The sequence below is a fragment of the Myxocyprinus asiaticus genome, chromosome 32, assembly GCF_019703515.2.
Source record: "Myxocyprinus asiaticus isolate MX2 ecotype Aquarium Trade chromosome 32, UBuf_Myxa_2, whole genome shotgun sequence".
NCBI lineage: Eukaryota > Metazoa > Chordata > Actinopteri > Cypriniformes > Catostomidae > Myxocyprinus > Myxocyprinus asiaticus.
In genome coordinates, this window is record NC_059375.1 from 27,972,798 (window position 1) to 27,984,989 (window position 12,192).

At 47.8% G+C, this 12,192-nt stretch overlaps 1 protein-coding gene across 1 annotated transcript in view; it reads left to right on the top strand.

Moving 5' to 3' along the window:
• LOC127423073 (voltage-dependent T-type calcium channel subunit alpha-1G-like) overlaps positions 1-12,192 on the top strand; it is a 258,610-nt gene that overhangs the window by 95,615 nt on the left and 150,803 nt on the right. The gene's annotated exons all lie outside the window — the stretch shown is intronic.

A 12,192-nucleotide genomic window follows, 5' to 3' on the forward strand; every position in this document is an offset into this window, starting at 1 on the left:
ATTGATGGATCACGTGTGAGAGCTGCCTGTGGCGTTGATGGATCTGGGTGAGAGCTGCGTTTTGCGTTGACGGATCGCATGTGAGAGCTGCCTGTTGCATGACAGATCTAGGTGAGAGCTGCGCTTTGAGATGATGGATCTAGGTGAGAGCTGCATTTTGTGTTGGCGGGTCGTGTGTGAGAGCTGCCTGTGGCATTGATGGATCTAGGTGAGAGCTGTGTTTTGTGTTGACAGATCGCGTGTGAGAGTTGCCTGCGGCATTGACGGATCTAGGTGAGAGCTGTGTTTTGCGTTGACGGATCGTGTGTGAGAGCTGCCTGTTGCATTGACAGATCTAGGTGAGAGCTGCAGTTTGAGATGACGGATGTAGGTGTGAGATGCGTTTTGCATTGGCAGGTCGCGTGTGAGAGCTGCCTGTGGCATTGACGGATCTAGGTGAGAGCTGCTTTTTGCATTGACGGATCACGTGTGAGAGCTGCCTGTGGCATTGATGGATCAAGGTGAGAGCTGTGTTTTGCGTTGATGTATCGCGTGTGAGAGCTTCCTATGACATTAACGGATCTAGGTGAGAGCTGCGTTTTGCATTGATGGATCACGTGTGAGAGCTGCCTGTGGCATTGATGGATCTAGGTGAGAGCTGTGTTTTACGTTGATGGATCATGTGAGAGCTGCCTGTGATGTTGACAGATCTAGGTGAGAGCTGCGTTTTGCATTGACGGAATGCAAATGCAAGTTCCCCGGCTTGTATTGCTAATGTGCATGCACGTTCTAGAGTTGATCGACAGGCTCTTTTAACTGTAAGGCTGGACTATCTTTGTACACCCGTTGACTGTTGAATGCTTAGAGCTCCTTAGTGGAGTGTTCCATTTCCTCCCATTCATTTAAATAGAAGTGGCCCATCTCTGCTAAATAATCTCTGACAGAACAAACATTTTGAGGGACAATGACCCAAATTAGGGAAAAAAACGTCTGGGTTACTATTGTAACCCACGTTCCCTGATGGAGGGAACGAGACGTTGTGTCAATGTAGTGACACTAGGGGTCACTCTTGGGAGCCCCAAACATGATGTTTTATGAAAAGGCCAATGAAAATAGGCAAGTGGAATTTTCATGACACTACCCCGGACATACGGGTATAAAAGGAGCTGGTGTGCAACCACTCATTCAGGTTTATGCTGAGGAGCCAATACCCGGCGATCACAGCGGATACAGTGCATCCGGAAAGTATTCACAGCGCTTCACTTTTTCCACATTTTGTTATGTTACAGCCTTATTCCAAAATGGATTCAATTCATTATTTTCCTCAAAATTCTACAAACAATACCCCATAATGACAACTTGAAAGAAGTTTGTTTTAAATATTTGCAAATTTATTAAAAATAAAACACGAAAAAAGAAAAGAAAAAAAAATCACATGTACATAAGTATTCACAGCCTTTGCTCAATACTTTGTTGAAGCACCTTTGGCACCAATTACAGCCTCAAGTCTTTTTGAGTATGATGCTACAAGCTTGGCACACCTATTTTTGGGCAGTTTCTCCCATTCTTCTTTGCAGGATCTCTCAAGCTCCATCGGGTTGGATGGGCGCAGCCATTTTTAGATCTCTCCAGAGATGTTCAATCAAGTTCAAGTCTGGGCTCTGGCTGGGCCACTCAAGGACATTCACAGAGTTGTCTCGGAGCCACACCTTTGTTATCTTGGCTGTGTGTTTAGGGTCGTTGTCCTGTTGGTAGATTAACCTTTGCCCCAGTCTGAGGTCCAGAGCGCTCTGGAGCAGGTTTTCATCAAGGATGTCTCTGTACATTGCTGCATTCATCTTTCCCTCGATCCTGACTAGTCTCCCAATTCCTGCCACTGAAAAACATCCCCACAGCATGTTGCTGCCACCACCATGCTTCGCTGTAGGGATGGTATTGGCCAGGTGATGAGCGGTGCCTGGTTTCCTCCAGACATGACACTTGCCATTCAGGCCAAAGAGTTCAATCTTTGTTTCTCATGGTCTGAGAGTCCTTTAGGTGCCTTTTGTCAAACTCCAGGTGGGCTGTCATGTGCCTTTTACTAAGGAGTGACTTCCATCTGGCCATTCTACCATACAGGCCTGATTGGTGGAGTGCTGCAGAGATGGTTGTTCTTCTGGAAGGTTCTCCTCTCTCCACAGAGAAATGCTGGAGCTCTGTCAGAGTGACCATCGGGTTCTTGGTCACCTCCCTGACTAAGGCCCTTCTCCCCTGATCGCTCAGCTTGGCCGGGCAGCCAACTCTAGGAAGAGTCCTGGTGGTTCCAAACTTCTTCCATTTACAGATGATGGAGGCCACTGTGCTCACTGGGACCTTCAGTGCTGCAGAAATTTTTCTGTACCCTTCCCCAGATCTGTGCTGCGATACAATCCTGTCTTGGAGGTCTACAGACAATTCCTTGAACTTCATGGCTTGGTTTGTGCTCTGACATGCACTGTTAACTGTGGGATCTTATATAGACAGGTGTGTGCCTTTCCAAATCATGTCCAATCAACTGAATTTACCACAGGTGGGCTCCAATCAAGTTGTAGAGACATCTCAAGGATGATCAGTGGAAACAGGATGCACCTGAGCTAAATTTTGAGTGTCATGGCAAAGGCTGTGAATACTTATGTAATTTTTTTCGTTTTTTATTTTTAATAAATTTGCAAAAATTTCAAACAAACTTCTTTCACGTTGTCATTATGGGCTTTTGTTTGTAGAATTTTGAGGAAAATAATGAACTGAATCCATTTTGGAATAAGGCTGTAACATAACAAAATGTGGAAAAAGTGAAGCGCTGTGAATATTTTCCGGATGCACTGCAGTTCAGTGTTGTGGCAGGAGGGACACAACGTCTCGTTCCCTTACAACAGTAACCCAGACATTCCCTATTTGTCACTCACTCGACGTTGTGTCGATGTAGTGACACTAGGGGTCCCTATATGAAACGCACCAGCTGGTTCGGCCTTTTCTCTTCTTTCTTCTCCCAGAGAAAGAACTCGCTTGATTCCAGCTGGGGCCAAAATATATTCGCTTCAGGGTAGGTGCCCATGGAAAAGGACACCATGGAGACAACACCCTGCCTGAAGAGGAGGTAATTGTGTGGAAATACGTCACATGGGCTTACTGATTCTTTACCTACAGTATCGTATGTTGAGGAAGTCCCCGTTGTAGGTCCTACCTGGAGAGGAGGGAGCTCTACAAACACGGCAACTGGTGGCAGAGAGGACTCTGCCCAAGGGGAGACACGGGTCTACCGACAAGGAGACCGTACCATGGAATATTACATCATATGGGGTTACCGACAGGGAACCAACGCATATTGAGCACCTATCCCAGTACAGGGGCTGACTTGAACAGGGCATACTGACACAAGTACTGGGCCTAGCGTTGAATTCCTCCACCAAATTTGCTTGCCGCAGGTGCTGGGGGAGGAATCCAGGGTTCACCGATCCCGGGAACTCACATTGATGAAAGAGCACACGTCTTCCCCTTGGAAGGGGAAAGGCGCTTGTATGCCAGCGGTACACCTGGCCAGCTGCCTGCATCCTTACCTGTTTGTACCTACCAACTCACGGGACGAAACTGGCTCAACCCGGAGATTATAAAATCTCGCAATGGTATTGGGTGTTACCCAGCCCGCTGCTCTACAGATGTCTGTTAGAGAGGTACCGTTGGCCAAGGCCCAGGAGGAGGCCACGCTCCTGGTAGAGTGTCCTCGTAGTCCCAAAGGGGATGGCGCACCCTGGGCCTGGTATGCCAATGTGATGGCATCCACAATCCAGTGGGAAATCCTCGTTTGGAGACAGCGTTCCCCTTCTGCAGTCCCCCGAAACAGACAAAGAGCTGCTCGGAGCATCTAAAGCTCTCCGTGTGGTCCAAATAGATACGCAAAGTGCGTACTGGACACAGCAACGACAAGGCTGGGTCTGCCTCCTCCCAGGGCAGCACTTGCAGGTTCACCATCTGATCTTTAAAGGGGGTAGTGGGAACCGTCTCAGGATCACGTGAGAGTATGCCGGACTGAACTCTAGGCATGTATCACTGACAGAGAATGCTTGCAGGTCCCCAACCCTCTTGATGGAGGTGAGTGCAGTCAGGAGGGCCATCTTCAAGGAGAGGGCTTTCAGATCAACTGACTCTAAGGGCTCAAAAGGGGCTCTCTGTAGGGCCAGCAGGACCACAGAGAGGTCTCATGAGGGAACGATGTGCGGCCTAGGAGGATTCAACCTCCTGGTGCCTCTAAGGAACCTGATGATCAGGTCGTGTGTCCCCAAATACTTACTGTCCACTGCATCGTGGTGTGCCGCTATAGAGGTTACATACACCTTCAAGGTGGAGGGGGACAGCTGCCCCTCCAACCTCTCCTGCAGGAAGGAAAGCACCGACTCGACTGCACAACTGTGTGGGTCTTCACCTCGGGAAGAACACCAATTCGCGAATTGGCGCCACTTCAATGCGTACAGTCGCCTGGTAGAAGGGGCCCTGGCCTGAGTTATAGTACCACCGTGGGTGGTAGACCACTCAGATCTTCCATATCCTGTCCAAGGGCCAGACGTGGAGGTTCCAGAGGTCTGGCCGTGGGTGCCAGATCATGCCTCGTCCCTGAGAAAGAAGGTCCTTCCTCAAGGAAATTTGCCAGGGAGGGGCTGTCGCGAGGAGCGTGAGTTCCGAGAACCAAGTCTGGGTGGGCCAGTAGGGTGCTACCAACAAGACCTGTTCCCCATCCTCCCTGACCTTGCACAACGTCTGTGCAAATAGGCTCACTGGGGGAAAAACATACTTGCACAGACCCCAGGGCCAGCTGTGCACCAGTGCGTCCATGCCAAAGGGGGCCTCGGACAGGGAATACCACAGTGGGCAGTGGGAGGATTCACGGGAGGTAAACAGGTCTACTTGTGCCTCGCCGAATCGACTCCAAATCAGCCAGACCACCTGGAGGTGGAGCCTCCACTCTCCCCTGAGCGTCATCTGCCGTGACAGCGCGTCCGCTGTGCGATTGAGTTCGCCGGGGATATGAGTGGCCGCAGTGACTTGAGCCGCCGCTGGCTCCAGAGGAGGAGGAGATGGCGGGTGAGTTGCGACATGCGGGGCGAGCGCAAACTGCCTTGGTGGTTTCTGTATGCTACCATTGCCGTGTTGTCCATCCGGACCAACACATGCTTGCCCTGGATCAACGGCTGAAGCCTCCAAAGGGCGAGCAGTACCGCAAGCAACTCGAGGCAGTTGATGTGCCAATGCAGACGAGGGCCTGTCCAGGAACCTGCGGCTGCATGCCCATTGCAAACGGTGCCCCAGCCCGACTTGGAGGCGTCTGTTGTGACGATGACTCACCTGGAGACCTGCTCTAAGGGAACCCCTGCCCGTAGAAATGCCAGGTCCATCCTAGGGCTGAACAAGTGGCGGCAGATTGGCGTGATAGCCACGCGATATGTGCCACGGCGCCATGCCCATCTCTGTACTCGAGTCTGAAATCAGTGCTGAAGCGGTCTCATATGCATCAACCCGAGGGGCATGACCGCCTCCAAGGATGCCATATGCCCCAGGAGCCTCTGAAATTTTTTCAGTGGGACTGCTGTTCTCCCAGAATGCCTTCAGGCAATTCAGCACTGACTGAGCATGCTCGTTCATGAGATGCACGGTCATAGCGACCGAGTCCAACTCCATCCCGAGAAAAGAGATGCTCTGCATTGGGTCGAGCTTGCTCTTTTCCCAGTTGACCCGAAGCCCCAATCGATTGATGTGGCTGAGCACCAGGTCCCTGTGTGCACACAACAGATCTCGAGAGTGAGCTAGGATCAGCCAGTCATCGAGTTGAGGATGCAGATGCCCACTTTCCTTAGCGGGGAAAGGGCTGCCTCTGTGACCTTCGTGATGCGAGGCGACAGGGACAGACCGAAGGGGAGGACCTTGTACTGGATACCTGACCCTCGAAGGCAAACTAAAGGAATGGTCTGTGACGAGGCAGGATCGAGACATGAAAGTACGCGAGGGGCACCAAGGAGACGACTGCTGTTGACGTAGCTGCAGAATGTGTCTCGAAGTAATATGTCGGGGGGCCTCATGTCCCAATCTCGCTGTATAGGGAGAGACGTTAAGGCACTTACCTTGCTCCTTGTACCCAACGTAGGACTGGTCAGCGACGGGGGAGGAAGCTGAGCGTCCTCGTAGCCAGCCACAACTGCCTGTGCGTGGGTGTGTGTGTGTGTCACAGCCAGGTGCGTGGAGGTGGGAAACCCACACCTGCAATGCACTGGCACTCGAGTGTATGACCCAGAGAGTGAGGAAAGCGCTCTTTTTTGGAAAATGTAGGTACCGCAGCCCCTTGGGCGTGCGGTGCACTAAACAAAAAAGGAAACCAAGGATTCTCCCTCCGGCCCTCCACCGAGGGGATGGAGTGGTCTGTCTACCACATCCAAATGTGGCACGAATCTACTCACCTCCGGGTCGCCTGTATCTGGGGCGCTAGAAGCCTTCCAAGGGTTCTTGTTTGTGGACTGTGAGACGGGGTGTCAACTTCCTGCGGGGAGCTCTATGCCGTTGGCTCAGGCTGCGGTGAAGCCAATGTTGCCACAGCAGGAAGGTCGCCATAGCGACGGGCAGACAGGGTGCACGATCTTGAACCATGCCGGGGCAAGATGTGCTTAATGGTCTCGGTCTGCTGATTTACAATCGAAACTGCTGCACAAAGTCTTCGACGGTGTCGGCATCCCTCATCTCAACCATGTTGAGCCAAAGGTGGCGCTCCTGGACCACCAACGTGGACATCGCCTGCCCGAGAGCCCGCATTGTGACCTTCGTCACCCGTAGGGCGAGGTCGGTTGCTGAGCGCAGCTCCTGCATTACTCCCGGGTCCAATGTCTTGGCCTGGTGGACCTGCAGTAGGGCCATGGCATGCAGAGCGGAGGCGGCCTGCCCCGCAGCACTGTAAGACTTCGCCATCAGAGACGACTTAGTCTTACAGGCCTTGAATGGGAGCCTAGGATGTTTCTGCCAGGTGGCGGCGCTCTGCGGGCACACGTGCACCGCAATCGCCTGCTCTACCCGGGGAACGTCCGTGTAGCCCCTGGCTGCCCTACCGTTGAGGGTGGTGAGAGCAGCAGAACTTAAAAGCCCGGTCCGGGCAGTGAAAGGTGCCCGCCACGACTTCACAAGTTCTTTATGCCCCTCCGGGAAGAGCGGCGCTCCGACCCCAGGAACCAATCATCAAGCCATGAAGGTTCAACCGACATCAGCTCGGTGTCAGCCTCAGACTGGGCGACCACACCCGAAGGCAGAAGCCCAGCTGAGTCCTCCGCACCGGACTGAAGCAGCCTGCTCTCCGATGCTGCTATCGAGATCTCATCCTCCTCCTGTGTGCCGAATGAGAGGTCGAAACTGCTCTGAGGCGGGCCGCATGACTCATCCCAACACTCAACCGGGGCGCACAAGCATGCTGGGGAATGGGAGGTCCGTGGGGATTCACCCAGCAGAGTTACTCCCATTGAAGTCCCCAAATCACATCCAGCACTAACCGTCGTGGTCATGTGCGTGGTCTGAGGAAGGAAAGCCGCGATCGCAACGTGGCCATGGTCATGCTCTCGTAGTGTGGACATGAACCATCCAGGAACGCTGTCTCAGCGTGTCTGGAGCCCAGACAAATAAGGCAGCGATCATGACCGTCAGAAGCGGAGAAATAACGGCCGCAACTAGGAACTGCACATAACCGAAAAGGCATCTTTAAAAAGATGCTTCCCATCAGTGCCCACTCTTTTAGGGAATATATATTCTTTTAGGGAGAAATATACTCTTTTATTGCTCAATACGCGCTGTTGAAGCGCCCAGGGAAGTTCTCCCCACTTATCTGTGCGAGAGGGGGAGATCGCTTGCTTTCTACAGAGGCAAATGGATTGGCAGTGGAATAGATCAACACCGCTCGGCTCCGAATTAAAAATCTGAATGAGTGGTTGCACACCAGCTCCTTTTATAACTGTATGTCCAGGGGAGTGGCATGCAAATTCCACTTGCCAGTTTTCATTGGCCTTTTCTTAAAACATCAGAGGTGTTTGGGGCTCCCAAGAGTGACCCTTAGTGTCACTACATCGACACAACTTTGAGTGAGTGACAGATAGGGAACTTAATATAGGCAACTTAAATATTTAAATACACCTTATTTTGTTCATTAATGTTTTTAAGATTATGAATTTATGCTGATGTACATTTTAATATTAAAATGTAATGTGTATAATATACCTTTTTGAGTGCAGAGTCTGAGTCCTATTTAGTATTGTAGGTAGCACTGTTGTTTGCAGTGATTGCCTTGATTGACACTTGATTGTAAAGTTACAATAATGCAACACATGAACAGTAGCATACATTACATTACAAAAGTTATATTTGTCCTCCTGTAAGGTTATGGTTATTTTGCTAAAAGCAGTTAACAACATTGAATACATTATTATGTATAAATATTTAGGATTTGTATAACACATATTTATGTAGTGTCAAGCTTTTTGTTTACACACATTATGATAATTTCAAATAAGACCATATCGTATTAGATGTCTTATTTGATTGAACTAACTTAAATTATGCTACATGTCAGTGCTGCTTATTTACACTCTCAGTTCAATTCAGTTTCGATAAAAGTACTTTATTGGCATCATTGTGTTTACATACAATATTTCCAAAGCATTACTTCATAAAACAATTACTGACCAGGAAATTAAATACGATAATAATAAAATAGGACAGAATAACAGTAAACAAATATTAAAATAAGGTGCCAAGCAATGAATAAAATGAAAAACTTTTCTACCACAATCACAAATAGACAACAATTGTGTAATTATGATGTAGTCTATCTTTTGTAATTAAAAATTAATAGATATGCACACTGACACAGACATTGTGGACACAAAGCATTCTCGCTGGATGGTAGGGTTTTATTGTAAATAAGTTAGGCTTTATTGTCTCCCCATTACTTTATTACCACACTCTGCAGCAACCTTTTATGATCGTATCTTTCCTGTGTGACAGGGGATGAAACGAAACACAGTGTCTTCTGAACCGCAAGTAGGCCTAACATATGACATACATGACCAGTAGAAACACGTATTAGTACAAATAACAACAGAACACTCCACAGAAAAACAATACAGACAATACATACAGACAATTTACAATTCACAGTGAGCTAGAACTATGCTAAAGAGTTAACTGCATCTCTTATTATTGTTGTGCAAGTTGCACATCTGCATATATTGCAGTGATATAGGCTGTACATTGTGAGGTTGGATCAAATTTTCTTGTGTAAAAGAAAAAGACAGGATTTTAGAGGCAACAGAATATGCATATTAATGTTTTAAATATCCTAGTGTATGGAAACAGTACATGCGCATGTGTGTACATGGTGGTGGATCGCAAGAGAGGCACAAGTAATGGTGACAGTGCGAGTTGGAGCTGTCTGTGACGCAGACGGATCGAGAGGGAGGCGCAGGTAACGGTGATGGATCACGAGGAAGATGCTTAAAACAGTGACGGAGGCAGTGAGAGCTGTCTGCAGAAGTGGAAGGATGAGTGATAGCCAAGTGAGAGCTGCCGTTGGTGGTGGCAGTTCGAGTGAGAGCTGCTGTTGGCAGTGGCAGGTTGAGTTAGAGCTGCCTGCGACGGTGGCAGGTCTCCGTGGCAGCTCTCCCTGCCATGGAAAGATTTTACCCCCTCTCCATTTAGCCTAACATCCCATGTTTCAGTGCTCTGATTGTTTCTGTGCATTATAAACCATCATTTAGCGCTTATGACACCTAGTGCCCTTTTCTGCTGGGTTACAAAGTGTGAAACTTTCCATAAGCAAGTTTTTGTTGTTTACTGTTGCAGAAGTAATTCACCATACTAACAAATGAGCACGAGTGTGCTGAACCGATGAGCAGTGTTGGGTGTAATGCATTACTAAGTAATTAATTACTGTAATTAAATTACTTTTTATTGAAAAAAGTAAGGGATTACTCTTAATTTTTCTTAAAGTTACTTCTTATGTAATTGTGTTAAATACTGCATAGACAATAGAACAGTTTAATATAAAACAATAGTGAATTTAAAATTGAAATTTAACATCTAATGTTAAAATATATGTTTTCTAATTTAACGCTGCCCCCTTTAATTCTTTAACCAGTTCAGTTACTTAATAACTTTTTTAGAGCAGCTTAACCAACACTGCTGATGAGAGAGGGCAACAGGCACACATCTGAAATTCATTGCACTGTGTTTACACAGTGTGCTTGCATGCCTCACAGTCTTCCAGATCCCTTGGAGGGTACACACCATTGTTCATGCCCATCTGCAATGCCCCTTGCTTATGATTGAAGTCGTAACTGAGTGCTTTGACGTGAACAACAAGGAAAATTATCAGCATTTTATGAGACATTGCAACTTTGATGGATGATGAAATATTCGGCTCTAAATCACAGTATGATGCATAATGGAGTTTTATATTTTTATTAGAAAATAGTTGATTCGCATACTAGAAAACAACATTTATCATCTCCCACTCTGATTAGAATGATTTATTCTGGTAATATCTGTTTTATTCAAAGAAATATGAATGTAATGGGAGTTACTGCTAATGTTTGTATGTTTCCAAAAGCAGGGGCATGGTAAAGGGGGAAATATAAGAATTTGTGTCCTTGGCCACTTGAATTCAGGGGACCCTCCTGCAAAAAGTCCCCTCTTTACAAGTGTGAAGTTTTGATTTTTAATTGCAGTTTGGTGGGTCTCAGACAAGTGTTTTCATTTTGGCGACATCACTTGAATTCACAGGTCCTGGGACAAAATGTTTGTGGGGGGCCCAACTCCATAAACTCAACAGTATACACTCAATGAGCACTTTATTAGGAACACCTTTACACCTGCTTATTCATGCGATTATCTAATCAGCCAATCATGTGGCAGCAGTGCGGTGCATAAAATCATTCATATACGGGTCAGGAGAGTCAGTTAATGTTCACATCAGAATGGGGAAAAATGTGATTTCAGTGATTTCGACCGTGGCATGATTGTTGGTGCCAGATGGGCTGGTTTGAGTATTTCTGTAACTGCTGATCTCCTGGGATTTTCATGCACAACAGTCTCTAGAGTTCACTCAGAATGGTGCCAAAAACAAAAACCATTCAGTGAGTGGCAGTTTTGCAGACAGAAATTCCTTGTTGATGAGAGAGGTCAATGGAGAAGGGCAAGACTGGTTTGAGCTGACAGAAAGGCTACGGTAAGTCCGATAACTACTTGTACAATTGTAGTTAGCAGAATAGCATCTCAGAATGCACAACATGTCAAACCTTGAGGCGAATGGGCTACAACAGTAGAGTAAATTTGTAAGGTTTGTGAAACTTAAATCAGTCTAATTATTTACTGGTTGTCAGTGACAATGTGTACTTTATATAGCTGTCAGAATTAACACGTTAACATGTGATACATTTTAAAGTTTAACGCATTCATTTTTCTTAATCGCGATTAACGCATTTACCGTTAATAAGGCATAAACAATGGTGTGAAAGGCGGAAACTTTTTAATGTGTCCGCCTGGAGTAATTACACTGACGCACACACCACAGCACCAGAGCCCTTCTACTATGTAGAGCCTACAAGCTTAGCATAACATAGCATTTCGCGGTGGTCCCATAGACATTATATGGGCGGAACACACTCTTAACACGCTAGTTGACCGTTATGCTCTCTCCTATGATAGAGCCGCGGAGGTTGTTATCTAAATAAATATAAATAAATATACTAAATATAAATATATATAAATAAAAGAATCTCTGACTTCCCTGTCAGAGATAAAATGATGGAGAAAGCAAGCCAACCCAGCGGCTCCCCGCCTCGGTCCTTCTACCTATGGGTTTGAGGCCAGCACGGCTAGCACTGGGGACGATTTGGGGACTCCAATGGGATTGCCTCTGCCGGGTATCCCCCCGCGGACCTCCCATTCCCCAGCACGCTCGTCGGCCCCGATCGGGCTTCCGGATGAGTCTGCCGGCTCGTCTCACGGCGGGTTCAACCTCTTGTTCAGAGCCCGCGGAGCTGATGAGCTCTCGAGCCCAGCATCGGAGAGCGGGCTTGTCCAGTCGGATGCAGAAGTAACAGGGGTCGATTGCCCAGTAACAGGCTGATGCAGAGATGACGGACATGCTTTCCCGGGCGGCCGCAAGCATCGGGCTAG